Source organism: Phragmites australis, chromosome 16, assembly GCF_958298935.1.
Source record: "Phragmites australis chromosome 16, lpPhrAust1.1, whole genome shotgun sequence".
NCBI lineage: Eukaryota > Viridiplantae > Streptophyta > Magnoliopsida > Poales > Poaceae > Phragmites > Phragmites australis.
The window spans coordinates 16,503,484-16,522,205 of record NC_084936.1 but is presented as its reverse complement, the minus strand read 5'-3'; the positions used below and the strand labels follow the sequence as shown (position 1 = coordinate 16,522,205).

Sequence of the window (18,722 nt, the reverse complement as noted above, 5' to 3'; positions counted from 1 at the left end):
GTAACGTACCAATAAAGCTATCACATATATTCTTCTCAATGTGCATGACATCGATTGCGTGTCGAACTACCAAATCTGGCCAATAAGATAAATCATAAAAAAACAGATTTATTTTTGAACATAGGAGCTCTAAGATTAGATCCAGAACCACTGTATTACCATGTCCCTTTCCAAGGATAACCCTAAGTCCCTTTACCATCTCATATACATGTCTCCTAGTGCAATGCTTAGGAGGTGATCGAGTCTCAACTTTCCCATCAAAAACTCTCATGTTGTTGCAATACAAGTGATACTTGCGAAGAAATTTACGATGACCTAGGTACACCATTTTTCGATTATTCTTCAGCCACAAGCTCTCTGTTTCATACAAACAATGCACGCATGCACAGTAGCCTTTGACACTTTGGCCCGATAGGTTGCCAAGGGCTGGCCAATCCTAGATTGTTATGAACAGCATTGCGCGTAGGGTGAAGTTCTTTGGTTTGTATGCATCCCATACCTACACACCATCATTCCACAGTATTATAAGATCTTTTATTAACGGTTTCAGGTAGACATCAATATTGTTGCCTGGTTGTCTCAGCCCTGGTATCAGCACTGGCATCATAATATAGTTCTGCTCTATACACAACTAAGGAGGAAGGTTGTAGATACATAGAGTCACAAGCCAAGTGCTATGACTACTACTCATGTTGTCGAATGAATTCATCCCATCCGTAATCAACCCAAATCTTATATTCCTCACATCTTCTACAAAGGGCTCCTTGTATTTTCTATCGATATTTCTCCACTACGTAGAATCAGCGGGGTGTCTCAGCATTCCATCATCCTTGCGCTCCTTGGCGTGCCACCGCATCAGTTCGGCATGCCTTTTGTTCGTAAATAAATGCTTCAAATGGGGGACTATAGGAAAATACCATATCACCTTGATGGGAGGACTTTTATTCTTTCATTCACCATTGATATCATTACGGTCACGCTTGTACCGTGATGCACCATAGACGAGACACACTTCCAAATCTGCATGCTCTCCGCGATACAACATGCAATTGTTTGGATATGCATGTATTTTTTACACCTTCAACCCTAATGGACACACAGCCTACTTGGCCTTGTACATGTTTTGTGGCTATATATTTCCCTTTGGAAGCAATTTCTGCAAGAACAGTAACAACTATGTGAAGCTTGTATATGATCACCCGTTGCTTCCCTTCAATTGTAGTAGTGAAAGCACGGTACGCAACTTTGTGTGCTCCTTCTCGCAGCTCGAGAACAACGGTATTTTAGAGTCCTCTACCATACGCTGGAACTTTTGAAACTCACTTTTATTTGGTGAAGTTCCCCTTTCCATTGCACAACATCTGCTCCAGATCATCGGCGTCGAAGTCAACGTCGGCCAATATCTCCTCTAGATCATCATCGACCAACATATCTCCGACAGGTGGCATATTGGTGTATTCATCAGGCGACATATCGGTGTATAAGTCTTTGTCTTCTCTACCAATGTATTGTCCTTTCTGTGCGATCTCAGCTTCACTGTGCTCGGTCCAACGAGTATAGCTAGGCATAAAGCCCCTTGGCATCAAGTGGGAATGTACCTGCTGGGTGGTGAAAAACTGTTTCTTGTTCTCACAATCGACGTATGGACAACACATGTATTGAGACTGTGTATTTGACTTGTGCGTCGTGGCTTGTACTAGGAAACAATTCACGTCGTTCTTGTACTCTGTGCTCAAATAGCTCGTATCGTACATCCATGTTCTATCTATCTACAATTATATCATTGTTGTAAATCCAAATTTATAACATCTAGAAGATTTTGCGATCACCGACAAATAAATTACATCATCATCTCCTACCGGCAATTGGCTCGGATTGGAGGAGTCGCCTTCTGCATGCTTTCACGCCCGCTTCCGATAAGTATTTGTTGGTTCCATCCCTAAAACATTTCTTTATTGTTCAACCCCTTATCTATGACTCATTAAGGAAATATGAAAAATAAATACGCTCATGCATAAAGTTTCTATATTAGAGCTTGCTAATTAAATAAAATATCAAAATACAATTGGATCTTGCTACATACCTAAATATCATGGCGAAATTTTCTAAGATCAACTTTGGTTTTTAAGGTAACATTTTGAGTTAAAATTTTAAATATAGGGTTTAACTTTTCAACTTACTTGAGCTCAAGAGGATCCTAGAAGCTTGTTTGCTGTTTGGGAAAAATCTAAGGTTCACTTGCCCAAAAAATGAAGAAAATGCAAATGAGCAAATGGAGAGAAAAGAAGGGATTTTATTTGGATAGCTAGAGAGAGCTTATCTAGACTTTCTTCTTGACCAAAAATAAGCTTGAGTGGTAGGAGAATAAAAGGGGGAGAATAGATGAAGTGGGTGCTGTCATGTGAGAATTTGTGAGGGAGAGAGAAAGTTCTGATCGAACTGTCTGTTAGCTCGAGCTTGGAGAAGGTAGGAAAGGAGGGCACCACTACCGACTTATTTAACTAGTCGACAGTGCTATTATACTATCACTGCCGGTTGGTAGATTAAACCAGCAGTGATGAGGAGCAGAGCATCACTGCCACCTCAATTCATCGATCAGCAGTGATGACACTTATCACTGCCAGTTCATAAATCACGATGACTGATTCTTCTTGTGCAACTTATAAACTGGCAGTGATGCTACATCACTATTGGCCTATTAAGAACTGCAGTGATAGGCCGACATATAAGCTTGGTTTTGTAATAGTGTAGATGGCACAGTTACATCAATAACAATGAAAAAAAATTATTAACAAAAAAAACCAACTGACTGATGAAAGAATATATAGACTAACACAACATCAACAAACTCAGAACAATTATAAACTCGATAGACATAGCGGAAGCAAAAGACTTAAGACTCAAAAGAAGCGAGCAGCAGCACGCAGCCCGAAAGCTAATTTTATCTAATAGAGAAGCCAAGCTAAGGCCCAATAGCAGAAGCGGAAGACAATTTGTGGCGGAAAAAAAAATCTAGTTTGGCTCTAGTACCATGTTATGAACTACTCTCTCTGATTGTAAATGTAAGTTGTTTTAGGTTTGTGCACAGAGATTAAGAAAGTAGATTAAATGACCTTGTTGCTCTTTATTTATTCTGCATTGAAAAAGATAACGCATTTATTTGTGAAAGTGGTAGTATTTATTAAATAAAGATAAAAAGGGAACAAAAGAGAAAAAATACATAAAAGTTTAAAAATGACTTATATTTAGAGAATAGGTGATAATGCTAAAACGATCTATATTTATAATTAGAGGGAGTAAAAAAGAAGGAGCATAGCATTAATGAATCGGAAGCGGCACAGGTGGTCGGAGCACGGGTGATCAATTGCGATGGTCGACGAACGAGCTGGCACCTGGCAGAGCAGTGCAAAGTCGATCTGTGCAGACCCCCTGGCGGCGAATAAAACCAGACGAAGATGGCATCCTCATGACAAGATAAGCTGATGTAGCCAATAGAGAGAACAATCAAAGACAAGATGAGCCTGGGGGCAAATCAGATCGGCTCTGGACGACAAGCCGAAGACAAAACTTAAAAAGGCAGCCTCCGTTGGAAGCGTCGGTGATGAGACGCGATCCAACGGACAGAGAACGACATGCCCCCCCCCCCCCCCTAGTTGGAGTCCGCTCCTCTTGGGGGGTAGCGAGGTGCAGTAGAATAAACACACTCCATGCAAAAAAAAATCTAGTTTGGCTCAATGGGTCTCGATGGGACAATAATAGAGTACACGAAAATAACTCTAATAATAAATACGTAAATAACTCTAGTTATAAATACATAAAGGATAAGATTGTATACTTCTAACACTTGGGAATGTTTTGGCTGATATAGTAGGCAAGAATGATCTATTTTCGTGATGTTTTTGATCATTTTTTTGGTTTTAAAACGTCATAGAAGTATTTTGACAACGGTCCATATCCCGTGAAAAATACTGCATTAGTAATAAATTCTATAAAAAATATGTAATCAAAAGAAATTAAATGTGTACTTTTTATCAGTTCAAAAGTAATGTAGAACTTCATCAATTCTCCAGAAATTTTCTAAAGCCTTTCCCTGATCTAGATTTTGGACAATGTACAACCTAAGTAAGCTAAAGGTTTACCAAAGTTGTGAAATATTTTTTATCAAATAAAAATGCCCTGAGAAGGTTTTCTGAATCTTTTTCATTTTCCAAGGCGTAATTGGCAGAATGCCTCCTCTCTCATGGTGCTTATTTAGATCAACAAAGATGACGCAGGGCTCTTCTACTCCGAGCCGGTGACAACGGAGCAGAAATCCTCTTCATCGAGTCATCGGTGAAGAAGCAAAGCTCAACTTGTCATTTGGAAGGAGGATTTGGGCGTTGGACACAGTTTCAGCTGAGGCAAAAAGTGTGCTGGCCGGAGGTGTCGGCATGACAGCGGTGGGCGAGAGTGTCAACGGGCAACGAACTTTGCAAGCAGCCAAGTGAATCTTGGAGACAGAAAGAGGGGGATTTAAATTAACACGTGGAGCCACCAAGAGTATATAACCGTAACGTGAAGTCATGTGATATAATTGCTAGACCACGAGTCGGAGGGATTGGCTTCGCAATTATCTCTAGTGACGTCAAAAACCATAAACAGCCATGGAATATTACAAAACCCATTCTAAAAGATACATTACAAATCCGCATGTTGACATCTAACAATTATACTACGGAATTACAGCTACCATCCGTGTCATGTGTAACCAATCTCCTTCGAACCCCTAAACTTTTGTCTAACAATGGTATTTCTGTCAAGAAGCCAAAATCTACCAGCGGCTACATTTGAAAGCCATATCATATACTGCACCAGGAAATTAGCTTTGGTAGGGCGATGGTCACAGCACCAGAGGTTAATGGCGAACATTGTTGGAACTCTGAGCTTGTGCTTGACTCAAAGATGTGTGGAAGGGCAAAGTCGCCATCAGCAAATGCGGTACCATCACTGGCGCCGCTGCCCCTCTGCCTATTGACTGGGCGCTCATGCTTTGGACTGAGAGTTGGAGTCGGGGGTTAGCGGTTCACTGTGAGGAAGAGGAAGAGGATCATCGTGTGAGGCACTCTTCGTGGGCTCAACACGGTTTCCATTGTCCTTGCTGAACGGTACAGCCTGAAGTGGTGATTCGGATGTTGGCACAGGTGTTGACGGGTGGGTTCTCTCAGAATCGGGCAATTGTTCACTTGAAGTGGCTCTGGAAGCTCCCGCACCAGTGATACGCTGTTGCTCTTCCATGATCTTCTGGAGATACTTGCCCTGTGCCTCAATTCGCAGCTGCAGCTGCCTTTGTACCTGCAGGGGATGTTTGTCAGCTAAGATTGCATGATGTTTCTTATTAGAAGTTTAGACTACAGCTGTGTCAGTTAAGACAATTGTGCATATTACCAAAGTTTATTGTGTATATATAAAATTAGTGCTTGTCTGCACTCCGAGAACCAAATAGACTTAATGCTCATTGTTTATACCAGTTCCCACATAGTTAATACAAACAAGTTTTTTTCTGATATCTAGTTGCTTGCAAATCAACTAAGTGTCAAAAGAGTAAAGTTATTTCTAGAATAAAAGGGTAGCCTGATCTGCTTGCATAATTCTGTGTGATTTTATCAATTTTCAGCATCCAAACAACCAAAAATTGTTATACCTATAGCCTTGTTAGTTCATCACCTATATCGTACTTGGAACATGGTGCATGGACAGCATAAATATAATAGAACGAGCTTCATACTAAAAAAGGTTATGATAGCTTTCTAGCCATCGAGGCAATAACTTATCAACATTCTAAGTCAGATGTTAATCAATGGGTTAATATTGAGTTTGAGACAGCAAAAATATTGGATTTGAAATGCATTTGTCCTTGTCCCCAAAAAACTATGAACATGCATATGCAGATATAATCGTATTTCATAGAATTGCTAATAACACAATCATAACATTAGATTATTTTAAGGCAATCAATGAATCTAATGAAATGTTCCAACACAAATTGAACCTCTTTTATTAAAAAAAAACACTCATTCCGTCAAATATCCATCAGTGAAAATAATTAATTTCTATATGAATTTAACTCGAAGATCTCGCATAGAATGAACCAATTCAATACAATTAATACAGCATTTTTGTTGAACTAATGAAATGATGTTCTGATATGAAGTTTATCTTGGCACATTTAAGTGTACCAGGCCAATCATATGTTGTCCTGTTTTAGTGTTTTTACACTCCCAATTCTCCAAGTATGACATGAGATCCTTCATGGGATAGTTTTCCACAATTTATTTCTTGTTTGGTTGATCACAAAGGAAAAGGAAAGGAAAGAAAGGACTTGAAATATCAATAGCAATGAGTATTATATCACCTACTGTGCTCCAAAGATAACTGTAGCAGCATTAGCTTACCTCTAATTGTTCATGCAACCGCTTCTGGACCTCCATCTGCAGCTTCAAAGCTTCAGATATCTGCATCCCACTGTAATATAAAACAAAATGGTAAAAATATTCACGATGAAACCAAAAAATGTGTAAGCAATGAACAGACAGAAACCAGTCTAAGGAAAAGAACTGACAGAAACCAGTGGAATAATAGATATTTCCATTTAATAAAAGTGAAACAGACAATCTATTTTCCCCAAAAAGATTAGAAAAGTGAACTAGTAAAAACCAACTGAAAGATCATACTATTTATGTGGTGATTGGTGAAGTGAACAATAACAAGGCACATGTGGCTAAAAGAATCAAATGGCTTGCGCACAAATCAGTTTACTTTTTAACTGCAGTTTTAACTTTCCAAACCTCCCAACATATATGCAACTGTGGTGCTGCATGCCAATAGACATAATGGATACCCTCAGTTGGTAGTAAGAAATCATTGCTTTCAGTCATGGAAATTCAGGTCAGCATGTGTACTGATTGAACCGTCTAGTAAATATATACCAACTAGGTAACGATGTAAAATTTCTTCTTGAAACATAAAAAACGCAACAAAATCAACACAGAAGCAGCTTGAAAGTTGAAACCGCATCTGTTTCCTTAACTAATACAAAATCCAGCGTTATTGTGTGGTGTTTCCTGCCCATACCATCAAGAATTTTGATAATGTTATAAATATCATATAATCATCAAACTGGGATTAGACTTCAGCCACTTCCTTTTCATTTTTTTTAACTACATGCGAAGCAGACTTTTCTTTTATGAAAACTCAAAGAAAGTAGAACCATTTACACTTACGAAGAACCTTCAAGTGCTGCCAGCAAATCCCCTGAATCTTTCTTTTCAGCTTTGTTGTCTACATGATGGATATGATTAGATGAACGAAAAAAATTGCAGAGCAATATTCTTCCTTAAATGTAGATGCAAGTATAAGAACATGACAAAGGTCACCTACCATCAGCTGAAGGGTCTGGAATGTACTTCGCAAGACGGTATTTCTAAATAAAGTAATAAAAAAGGAAATGATTAGGAAGAAAAGTTATAAGGAATTGAAATGGTATAGGGTCATTTTGACAAAAATAACAATTACCTGCAAGTGACTTTTCACATGGTATATTGTAAGTCCTGGCACACCCATAATTCTAAGAACTCCCTTTGGAGTGGCTCCTGTCACATTTAAAGAACTGTAAATAAACATAAAAACCTACCTAGAAGGCTAGAATTTATGCAAGTCCTTGAAAGAAGTGGTTCGATTACATTAAGAATTGATAAAGTAGTGTGTACAAAGTTCGAACCTGGTACATTTAGCTATCATTCTATCAAACAAAAGTATCATGAAAATTTTGGACCCTAGGAATGCAAACAAGAATATCAATAGCACATCTACACATTCTAAGAGGAAACAAAGCGGTACTCTCAAGTGTTTGAGTTCCAGTTTAACAGTGGGTAGTGGGGTGAACTATTGTTAAGTGCTTAAGTAAATTAGTGAATTGAAGGGTACAGTGGGGTGTAGAGTAAAGTGGCATAAGTATGTGAACTACTGTTACAGTCTTAGTTAGTATGGACTTATAGTGGAATTTATTATGGACAATGAACCATATGATTCGTGGAGCATGTGGACTGTTGCTCTGTGCATTAATGTGCTACTGTTATAATTAGCTTGTGGACTATTGTGCTGTTACCATATTTGTTTTGCTACTTACTAACTTAATACTGTAGGTTGTTGATTGGTTAGTTTAACTGGTTGATAAACTTTATCATGCACCCACGAAGAAAGAATCGGAGATAGAGGAAGATGGATCACGAATATTTGCTCACTTGGAAAATAAGTATGATGCAACTCACAAGTCTTAACCATACTATATAATCTATGAAGTTGATATGGATTGATTAGGGTAGATGGAATAGTATGAAGAAACCGGCTAGTCACCCTCCTCTCGGAGGCTCTGACTGCTCTTTAGGGTTTTTTCTTGCTTGATTACAATGGGTGATACGCCCTCCTTTATATAGGAGCCAGCCCTAACTAACAAATTTAATATGCTCCCTAGTCCTATCTCTATCTCGGCGCTACAGTAACACGCTGCTAGGCGGAGGCCAAGGCTGAAGACCGTGTTGAATCTGAATGGGCGCGAGGCTAGTCCTGTGCAGATTCTGAGCTGGAACCTTGTACGTGGCAACCTCTTCACGGATCTCCGGGAAGGCAGCCGTGTTGATGGAGATGTTAGCAGCAAACGCAGGAACGTCGATCTGCTCCATGGTGGCAACCTCCTGTAGATCCTCCTTGGAAAAAGTCGTAGCAGGTGGAGCGACGGGAGCTTCCAGCATGGCTGCGCTGGCAAAGACAGGTTGAGCGATGAGTCCTTCCACCATGGTTGTGCTGGTGGTTTGGAAGGTAGCTTCACAAGGTTGGACGTCGTAGGCGCCGTCCTCCACCGTTTGCTCCTCGCGGGAGAAAAAGTCATCGAGGTTGAGGTCCATTGTGTCTTCCACCGTCTGTTCCTCGATGAAGGACCAATCGACATAGTGCTGCATAGGAAATTCAATATAGTGTAGCTTGTGGAGGCAAGGCGCAAGACAAGCAAGAGGAACATCTTCTGGCTTAAACTCCTTAGTGGCATGATCCATGGCGTGTGAGTGGAAAAACAAGGGCTAAACAGATCAGGGCGAACAGCAGCAGCGATGGTGTGGCGCTACAGTAGCGTGATGCTGCAGTATCGCACAGGATAGCAGCAATAGTGGATTGAAGAGTAGGTGCAGGATCAAAAGGTCTATGATACCAAATGATATGGATTGAGTATGGTAGATGGAATAGCAGAAAGAGACCGGCTAGTCGCCCTCCTCTCGGAGGGTCTGACTGCTCTTTAGGGTTTCTTCCTACTTGCCTTTGATGTTACATGGCCAACCCTTTTATAGGGATGGTCTACTTGGCGCCTAAGCAACAATCTCTAATTTAAAGGAAATAAACTAATTGACACTAACCGAATCAATCTAACTTATCTCTTTCCTAACAAACCAACCTAGTAATACTAATCTAATCTCATGTGATTTCTTGCCGACTGATGTTAGGCCAAGGCCCATGCCACAACACTACACCACTCCCCGAAGCCCATGCCATATCGACAGCCTAAGGTTGCCCCATAGCAACGGAGGGACAATGGTCTTGTAGTTCTTGAAGATGCCATGGCTGGGAAGGATGAAGTCGAGTCCATTGCCCCTCCATATATGTGGACACATACCAGTACATGCATGTTTGGCTTGCCACCGACAGAAACAGCCGCCCACCTATTTGTCGCATGCTTGCCTTCGCCGTAGATGTGGTGGGGACCGACGGTGACACGTTACCGATTGGTACCGCGCGCAATGACCAAAGAGGCCGGCGTGACTTGGCCATTGGTTGAAGTACTTGCTGTCATTCCCAGTTGAGCAGCACACGTGACACACCAGCACACGCGCATGTGAGGAACCACCAGAAGTCGTGTTGTCGCCGAACCCAAACACGTTGGCCTTGGACAACGTGCCGAGCAACAATGCAGAGGGGGATGACGATGGGGTGTTGTACGATGATGTTGCTCTTGCACTCGGCGTTGAAGAAAGCGAGCACCATCTATGCTCTGTGGAGGGTGCAGTACCAGTAGAGGGAGGCCACCGGAATTCGGCGACGTGGCGGTGAGGATGGAGAGGCAACTAGCATGGCACTTGATGAAGCTCGCAGAGACCTACGGCAACACGGCGGCATTCCATGCCACATGCGACGACAAAGGGAACGACACGGCTTACAACGGTTAGTGCGCGATAGCACCCCTTTACTATGGGGTCGCCGAAGTGTTGGCCACTGAGTTGCAAGCGGGCGCAGCTGGCTGGAAGGCAGCCCCAAGCAGCGACGATGTGCGGGAGTCCGGCAGCAAAGTCGGCGTCTCGCTGGTGCGCGGAGGCAAATGCAGCAACAGAGATGGTAGGTCTCGCCATATCCACCCCGATTGTGGTCCACATGTGTGGACAACAGGCCCTCGATGAGCGGTCATGGATGCGGTGGCGACCATAAATGGTGGTGGTGATGGGGCTGTTATTAGCCCATGACTGCGTGGAACCACTCGACCCAAGCGATGAGCCATGCGTGGAATCTGCACGTGATCCCCGATGAATGGTGAGCCTCGACGGCTAGGCACGCAGCTTCCACAACCCGCACGACGATGCGCGAGGAGGTCGGTAATGACGTGACTGCGTTTGGTGCCACGCGCGACACCGAACATGGAGGCACGGCTGGCGACCTGCATGCAACAGTGGTCCTACATAGCGAGGATGCCAGGGTGGAAGCAGCAAAGAGGACGAAGACAGTGTGGTAGACACGGACGACGAACGCACCACCCCATGCGACAGTCGATGCACGGAGGGAGGAGAAACCGGCGGAGCTGCTAGCTTCTAGTGGTTGCTGGGGTGTAGTCGATGGCGTCAACGGCTGCTGCGAGGGAGGCGAAGAAGCTCGAGAGTCATCTGGCGACACAGACTATGACGGAGACGATGATGCTGGCGACACAGCCAGCAACATCAGGGGTTCGGCTGCCGCCGGTGGTGTCTCCATGTCAATGGCCGCTGTTGAGACAGGAACGAGCGGCACGAACTGGTGCGCGAAAAGATGAGATAGCGATGGTGGTGGCGGCGGGGAAGATGGCGCCGTTACTGGCGAACACTCTGAGACCAGTGTCAATGTCAGGGTTGGGGCGACGATCGGTGAAGAAGTTGTGACCAGTGCCTGTGGTGGTGCTGCAACGGTTGTAGACGATGCCGATGTCGTCGATGAGGCTGTCGTGACTAGTGTTTTTGCTGGCATAGGAGCAACTGTAGGCGGTGCCACCTCTTACAGCCCAAACCGTCAGCGAATTGCGTCCAAGTCAGCATGTCGCGATTCCATTCGATATTGCAATACCATTGATATGCTATGCCCATCAATTTGAATGTGGCTAGCCATATCTTCTCCTCGAGAGTTTGGCGGGCATGGAAGAATTGATTGCATCGGTTCAACCATGGCAACGAATCTTATTCCTGTCGAACTCCGGGATGCGGATCCAGTGCACTCCTGCGGAGGCTATGGCCATGGGTGTTGGGAATTGTCTATGACTGATGGGAAAATTTGTGGCTAGCGGTTACAGAAGTTCTAGTGGGCGAGCAAGCGCAGAATCAAAGGTCTCTGATACCAAATGATAAGGATTGATTAGGGTAGATGGAATAGCAGAAAGAAACTGGCTAGTCGCCCCCCTCTCGAAGGCTCTGACTGCTCTTTAGGGTTTCTTCTTGCTTGCCTTTGATGTTACACAGCCAACCCTTTTATAGGGATGGTCTACTTGGCGCCTAAGCAACAATCTCTAATTTAAAGGAAATAAACTAATTAACTACTAGCTAACGCAATATTCCTTACTCATTGGTCATTAATACATGTACATGCCCAATTTACATTTTTAGCATGCCCAATTTGCAGTTTTTAACATGGCATTTCATGAAAAGAACATGGAAACTATGCAATGTGTCTCCTAGTAGCAGCCCTGCCGCCTGGGCCCTGTTCGGCCACCTAGGCAGCACTGCCGTCCACATAGTGCCTAGCAATTTTTGAAACATTGGTATCGACTACTCAATATTCTGTCACTGGTGCGAACACCATGTCTAAGAGAAATATCACTCCCTTACAAGACAACATTGGCTTGACACTAAAAGTTAAAAACATCACTAGCTTTAGCTTTCTAAAGCTAAATGCATTTTCTATACAACCTGGCTTAACATTCATACAAAAGACAACACGACATAAATAAGAACTTATATGATCTAAACCTTATGTAAAACCAAACATTATGTACAGTTCTATTGTCTTTTTTTTTTTTTGCCAAGATGTTGTATGTACAGTTCCACGCCATAGAACAGGCGCAAGGAGATCAATCAATAGAAAGATAAAATTCTTATTAATAAGCCTTAGAAGATAATGATTAACGAGTGGCACATAGCAGAGTAGAAAACTAAAAAGGAAAAGGGGATTAAATACAAGTTGAAGCACTAAGGACATACTGTCTGGTCCACCAAGTTGAGTAACAGCCTCCACAAACCGGTCATGTAGCTCATTTGTCCAACGTAACCGTTGTCTTGCTGCCATGTTAGGGTTATTGTTCCCCCCATTGTGAGGCACCATACTACCGCCCCCTAACTCCATTTCTTCATTAGTCACAGGACTGCCTTGAGTCATACGGATGCTAGAAACTGGATTTGGCTGGTACATTGCACTTGCTCATCACCTGAAAATACAGGAAATGAGTAATCCAGGTATTACATTGTTATTTAAGAAAAGAAAAAATATGCCATATCACGATTAAAAGAAACAGAAATTGGAAATGACATTTGCATCGCATGAGTTATGGTTCGCAAGCATAGCTGGTTAGCTACCGAAATATATTCTAGGCACCGAAAACAATTTTACAGCATCTTATCATTTGGCCCTTCACCAGTTCAGTTCCACATGAAGCTGCACGTGTCTTTTGCTAACCATATTCAAATAAATGTGTGTGGCACCAAAAATCAATGTTGTTAAGTTGTCCGACTAATCGCGTTTAGTCGGCAATTACTCGTCCAGTCAGTGAGTGGGCTCCAACTCGGTGCAGCGACTCAACTGGATCGCCTAGTCGACTGGTCGTCCAGCTAGTCGACGGTTAATCACGATTAGTCGTCCAATCTAGGCGCAGACAACATGAATTATGCTTGGGAATTTCATGCTTTCAGCCCAGTACGGTGGGTTCGAGGCTTTGAGCCTAGGAGTAGCATATATATTGTAGCTCCCTCTCTTACCCTAGCCCCCAAAATTTTCCTTCTGCCGCCTGTAGCAGACCAGTGGCCGGGTCGCCGCTGCCCTTGTCTCCAGCTTCTGGTGCGACGTCTGCCTCTGCCGAGTTGCCAATTGCCCTCTGCAGTGTACTCTGCTGCTGCTGCCGCTGATCTGTTCTCTGCAGCTGCCACCGCCGGCAAGACTCCTGAGTCGATCTTCCTCCTCTTCTGGCAGTGAGTGTACCACTGCCAGTCCTCCTCTACTAATTGCTCTGCTAGTGTATGTTCAGTTCATTAATTGCTCATATGTGCTATTGCCTATTGTGCTTTGCTACTTGCTCTGCTTCTTCTAGAGTTCTAGTGCTACACTGCTTTGCTCTGCTTCTTCTAGTGCTACTGGCTGACTTGCTATGCTTCATGCTTCAGTGATGTGATGTGCTATTGTGCTCTGCTAGATTGTTACTTGCTAGTGCTCGGCTCAATCTACATTTGTGCTCTGCCTAGTGCCTCTGCTACTTGATCTTGATGCCATGCTCTGCTACTTGATGCCATGTGTATGTGCTCTGCTAGACTGCTAATTGTAGGTGTTCATGACATGTACTGATGTGTATATGTATATTTGTGATGTGTTGTGGGCTGTAGGTACACTTCCAAGAGGTACCATGGTGGAAGTGGAACAAGTTGCAGCTGCTGCTGATGCCCCAGATGTTGCTGCATCCCTAGTTGAAAAAGCCCTAGCTAGGGATCCAAAGAAAAAGGCTAAATCTCAAGACCCGGGATGGAAATATGGATTCTGGCCAGAATTAGGGAAGAAGGATTTGGTACAATGCATATTCTGCAAAAAACAAGTCCATGCAGGAATTAGAAGATTCAAGCAGCACCTTGCTGGTGGTTATGGAGATGCAGAGAAATGTCCAAAAGCAGCTGCAGTAGTTGGGAAAGAGATGCAGGCCTACTTGATAAAAAATTCAAGGACTCCCCTTCCTGTGGACTTGGAAGGGGGAGAGGATGAAGAAGGTGAAGGTGAAGTTGATGGTGGTGCTGCTATGGCTAAAGCCGACAGCATAGTAGTTGTACCGAATTCTGTGACAACTGCAAAGGCTGCAAAAAGGAAAGTTCAAGCCTTGATTACTTCTTTTGTAGTTACTGATCCACCACAGAAGTACACCAAGTCAGCGGTTTCCATGCTGCAAAAGAAACCAGAAGAAGTTGTTGCTGATAGGCATAGATCCAAGAGTTCTCAACCTACTATTGAGCAATGCACAAAGAAGAGTAAAGCCAAACAGATTGTTGATGATCATGCTGTTGATTTCTTCTATGAGAATGGCATGCGATTCAATGCCATTAATTAAAGAAGCTGGGAGATCATGCTTGAGTCCATAGAGCAATATGGTCCTGGTTACCAGTCACCTTCTTATCATGAAATAAGGAATCCATTGCTTGATAGGAGCCATAGGGCAGTGAACAAGACAATGGAATTGCGAGCTAAGCATGTGCAGTCTTGGAAGGAATATGGTTGCACAATCAAGTCCGATGGGTGGACTGACACTAGACGCCATCATCTGATCAACTTTCTTGTCAATAGTCCAGCAGGAAACTTCTTCCTAGGATCGGTGGATGCTTCAAGTGAAATAGCTGATGCACATATGTTAGCAAACTTGTTGGAGAAACAAAGGTTGGGAAGGAATATGTGGTCCAGATCGTCAAAGATAATGGATCTAAATACAAGGCAGAGGGCAGAATTTAATGGAGAGGATCCCAACTTTGTTTTGGCCCCCTTGTGCTGCCCACTGCTTGGATTTGATGCTGGAGGACATTGGGAAGATAAAGAAATTCAACATTTGCATTTATAATGCAAAGAGGGTGTGCAGATTTTATGCTTGGATTGGATGCTGGAGGACATTGAAACACAAGCAGTTGCTGAGATCAGTGCAGCTATGGATACAGCAAAGAACAGCATCAAGGAATCTTTAAAATATAAACCAGAATTACTCAAAGATGTGCTAGGCCACTTTGACAAGAGGTGGGACAACCAAATGGAGCAAAAGTTATATGGGGCAGCACTATTCTTGAATCCAGGAAAGTTTTTTTGCCATAAGGGAGAACAACAAAAGACAACCTTCAAGGCTAAGGTCAATGTTCAATGATGTGCTATGGAAGATGGTGACTGATGATGATAAACAGCAAGATAAGTAAGCAAGATGATGATTATGAGAGGTCAGAAGATGATTGCTTCTCAAAGGAATTGGCAATAAAAGACAGAGATAGAAAGAATCCTAGTAAGTATAAATAACTAAGTATGTTACCTTCAGCAATTTCTTTTCTTTGTTCTCTATGTGACAATCACTATGTTTTGTAGTTCTTTGGTGGAGTGCATATGGTGGCCTCGCATATGAGCTCCAAAGTTTAGCAAAACGAATCATTAGTCTTTGCTGTTCGGCATCCGGATGTGAGCGCAATTGGAGCGCACTTGCTCATGTAATCATTATCAGATTGGAGCATTATTTTACTTGCAGCCACTTTTGACATGTGAATTTGCATTTGTTTTTCTTTGCAGATCCATACCAAAAGGAGGAACCGGTTAGAGCACAGGAGGTTGAACAAGTTGGTGGTCGTTAGCTACAACCAGAAGATGACAAGTAGGTTTCAAAAGCTGTGTGAGCAAGGTTCTAAAAGAAAGAAATATAATCCATTGATCCTAGAGAATTTCAGTGGGAGAATGAGTGGGCTGGCATCAATTGTGAACCAGTTCATTAAGGCCATGCAGCTGATGCCAATAGCAATCTAACTTGGGGTTTGGTTGATCAAGCTAGTGGTGCATCTCAAGGTTTGAAAGGTCGTAACTTTCCTAGGGCAGCTCGTGGTGATGCTATCAAGTCTGCCAGCCAGCCTAAAGACACACAAATCGCTTATGCAAGCAAGCCTTCTGCAGCTGCAAATGAAGATATCCTTCAAGACGAAGAAATTGAAGATATCAGTGCACATGCTTTGCGAAATGATGGTGATCCCACTTTTCTGCAGCCACACAATGAAGATGAAGAAATGGAGGATGAAGATCCTGGTGGAGATGCAGCAAGGATCAGCTTTCCTGTGCTTTGGAGATGCAGCAAGGATCCCACTTTTCTGAAGTGGGAGGGGGCTTCCAATTGGATGTTGCTTTGGATGGCTGAATGCTGATATGAAATTGATGTGTTGGGCTTTTCAGCTTCTGATGTCTTAGTTATTTTACAACTCCCAGACTTTGTTCCTTTCTATTTGAGAACTTGTTTAGTTAATCATGTACTTTAACGGGCAGCACTCTTGTTTGGTGCTTTCCTGTGTGGCTGGCTGGCCACTATGCTTGCTTACTTTTTAATGGTTGCTAAATGCCAAATGGTTTATTTATCTGTTGCCTTTCTTCATATTTTTCCTGTGCTATTTACCTTATTTTACCTCTAAAACCTACTTTACATGTTTAATTGTACAGCTATTTACTTCTTTGTTATTTATGTTGCAGGTTGTTGCTACTTGCTTGCTTTCCATTTCCCGATTTATTTAATTGTGAACTTGACAAGTAAGAAAAGAAACTCAGCAACAAGTCTCGATAAGTGACCAACCTGCAACCTGATCAATTTGTTTAATTGTGCACTTGTGTTCTCCTAGTCATGTAGTAGTATATTACTAATTACTAATATAGTAATAGTGGTACATTGTATGCCTGATTGCCTGGACGACTAGACTACATAGTTGACCAATTTGTCACCGACCAGTTGGGTCTGCTCATCTGTCTAGGCGGCTAGTCGGTGCCAAGGCGACTAGACTCGACTTACCAACTTGTAAACATTATCAAAAATATAAATCTATCATTTATGCCGTAGGTCTTTGATACAAAAATCTATTTTACATGACAAGGTGGCTCTGTGGCTACACTCATGAAAAAATATGGCAAGATTTGAGCCATTCAAAATACTACCTACCATCTTGCATCTGCTACAAGCCTACAACATAGGCTATTAGGCTATACAAGAATCAATCTGCTTGCTACACCAGGTGAGAGCGCTATATTCATCAACGGACGGCAAGATGACAGATTGAGGCGATATTAATAGAGCAGCTTGACAACCAAAATTTCGAGCCCATTTCTTCAGTTTGGATATGGCTAGATAGCAAGGAAGAAGTGTGGAGGGGATTCCACAAAGCGAGCCCATTTGTTGAAGGCGCGACCCCGCGCGAGCAAGGGACGGAACCCCGCCGAATCCCTTGGCGCACGCAAGCTCACGCGCTAGATTGGACGAGGAAGAAATTAGAGCCAGCCAGACCCAATCGACCGTCCCAGCAACGCGCACGCTCGGGCTCACCAAGAAACCTAAACCCTGTGGGCGGGTTAATCCGCCGCAGTGCGGAAAGGGCCGGGTGAAGAGGGACAGGAAGGGGGAGGGGTAGCGTAGAGGAGTGGAGAGTACTAACCAGGAGCGGCGTGGTCCGACGAGAGGAGAGGGAACCGTAGTGGAGGCTGCTCGCCGCCGGGCGCTCTGTTTCTCTCTCTCTCCTCTTTCTCTCTCTAGGCGGAGGACGAAGAGGGGGGAGACGGGGTCAGGAGGCCCTTTTCTCGATTGGTCCGGGCCCAAACGGTCGAGAGGAGGGGAGGGGAGGGGGAAGGTAGTGTGGGCCCCACCATGGTTGGCACCCACGTGGAGTTAGAGACACTGAAGTTTAAGAAAGGGAAGCAAATGTGAAACCACGAAATGCTGCTGCTCAGGCTTCATTCAGCCTTAAACTCCAGGACCAGGAGAGAACTCTCTCTAACTACAGCTGGGTCGCGTTCATGTTTCCTCTCTATCTACCACGGGCAGCAGGAGCTGCCAGCGGGCAGTACATACAGTTACGGACATTTTTTTCAGTTTGAAAGAAATTGGATACTCTTTAGCTGGCCTTTGCTTGCCACGTGTCGTCGTACCACAGCTACCTAGTTTGACTTCGGAACTGTTTGTTAGAGCGCTCTAGATTTGCTCTACATGTTCATAGTGGAGCATATTTATCATTGGAGCTGAAGTTATCAGTGTGGACGTTTGGCTAACCGTTGGCTTTAGATACATGAATTAGGAGATTTATGGTGAATTGTTAGCGAGGAGGGCGTGGAGGTAGACATGGATTGGTGAGTGGGACTGCAGCAAGAGGTCGGGGAGTAGGAGGGAGGCGTGGAGCATGGGCGGGGAGGGGAGGTGGGAGAGGAGGGTGAGGGAGGTGGGGGAGTTGAGGACGATGAGGAGGCATAGGGTGGGTGGGCTATGGTTGGGAGCGACGACGAGGATAGGGGTGGGCTGCGGAGGGGGAGGGGCGAAGTTATCGAGGTCGTCGGGCATGAAGCGGGATAGCGGCGGCGCGTCGGTGACGATGGCCTCCATGGGCGCAACGCGTTCGGTGGTGGGAGTTTGGCTCTTGCTTGACTTGGTGGGGTTAACGGGCTTCTTCTTTCTTTGGAGA

At 43.7% G+C, this 18,722-nt stretch overlaps 1 pseudogene; it reads right to left on the bottom strand.

Moving 5' to 3' along the window:
* Window positions 1–4,619: 4,619 nt before the first annotated feature.
* LOC133895524 (myb family transcription factor PHL7-like) lies at window positions 4,620–17,866 on the bottom strand (annotated as a pseudogene).
* Window positions 17,867–18,722: the final 856 nt, after the last annotated feature.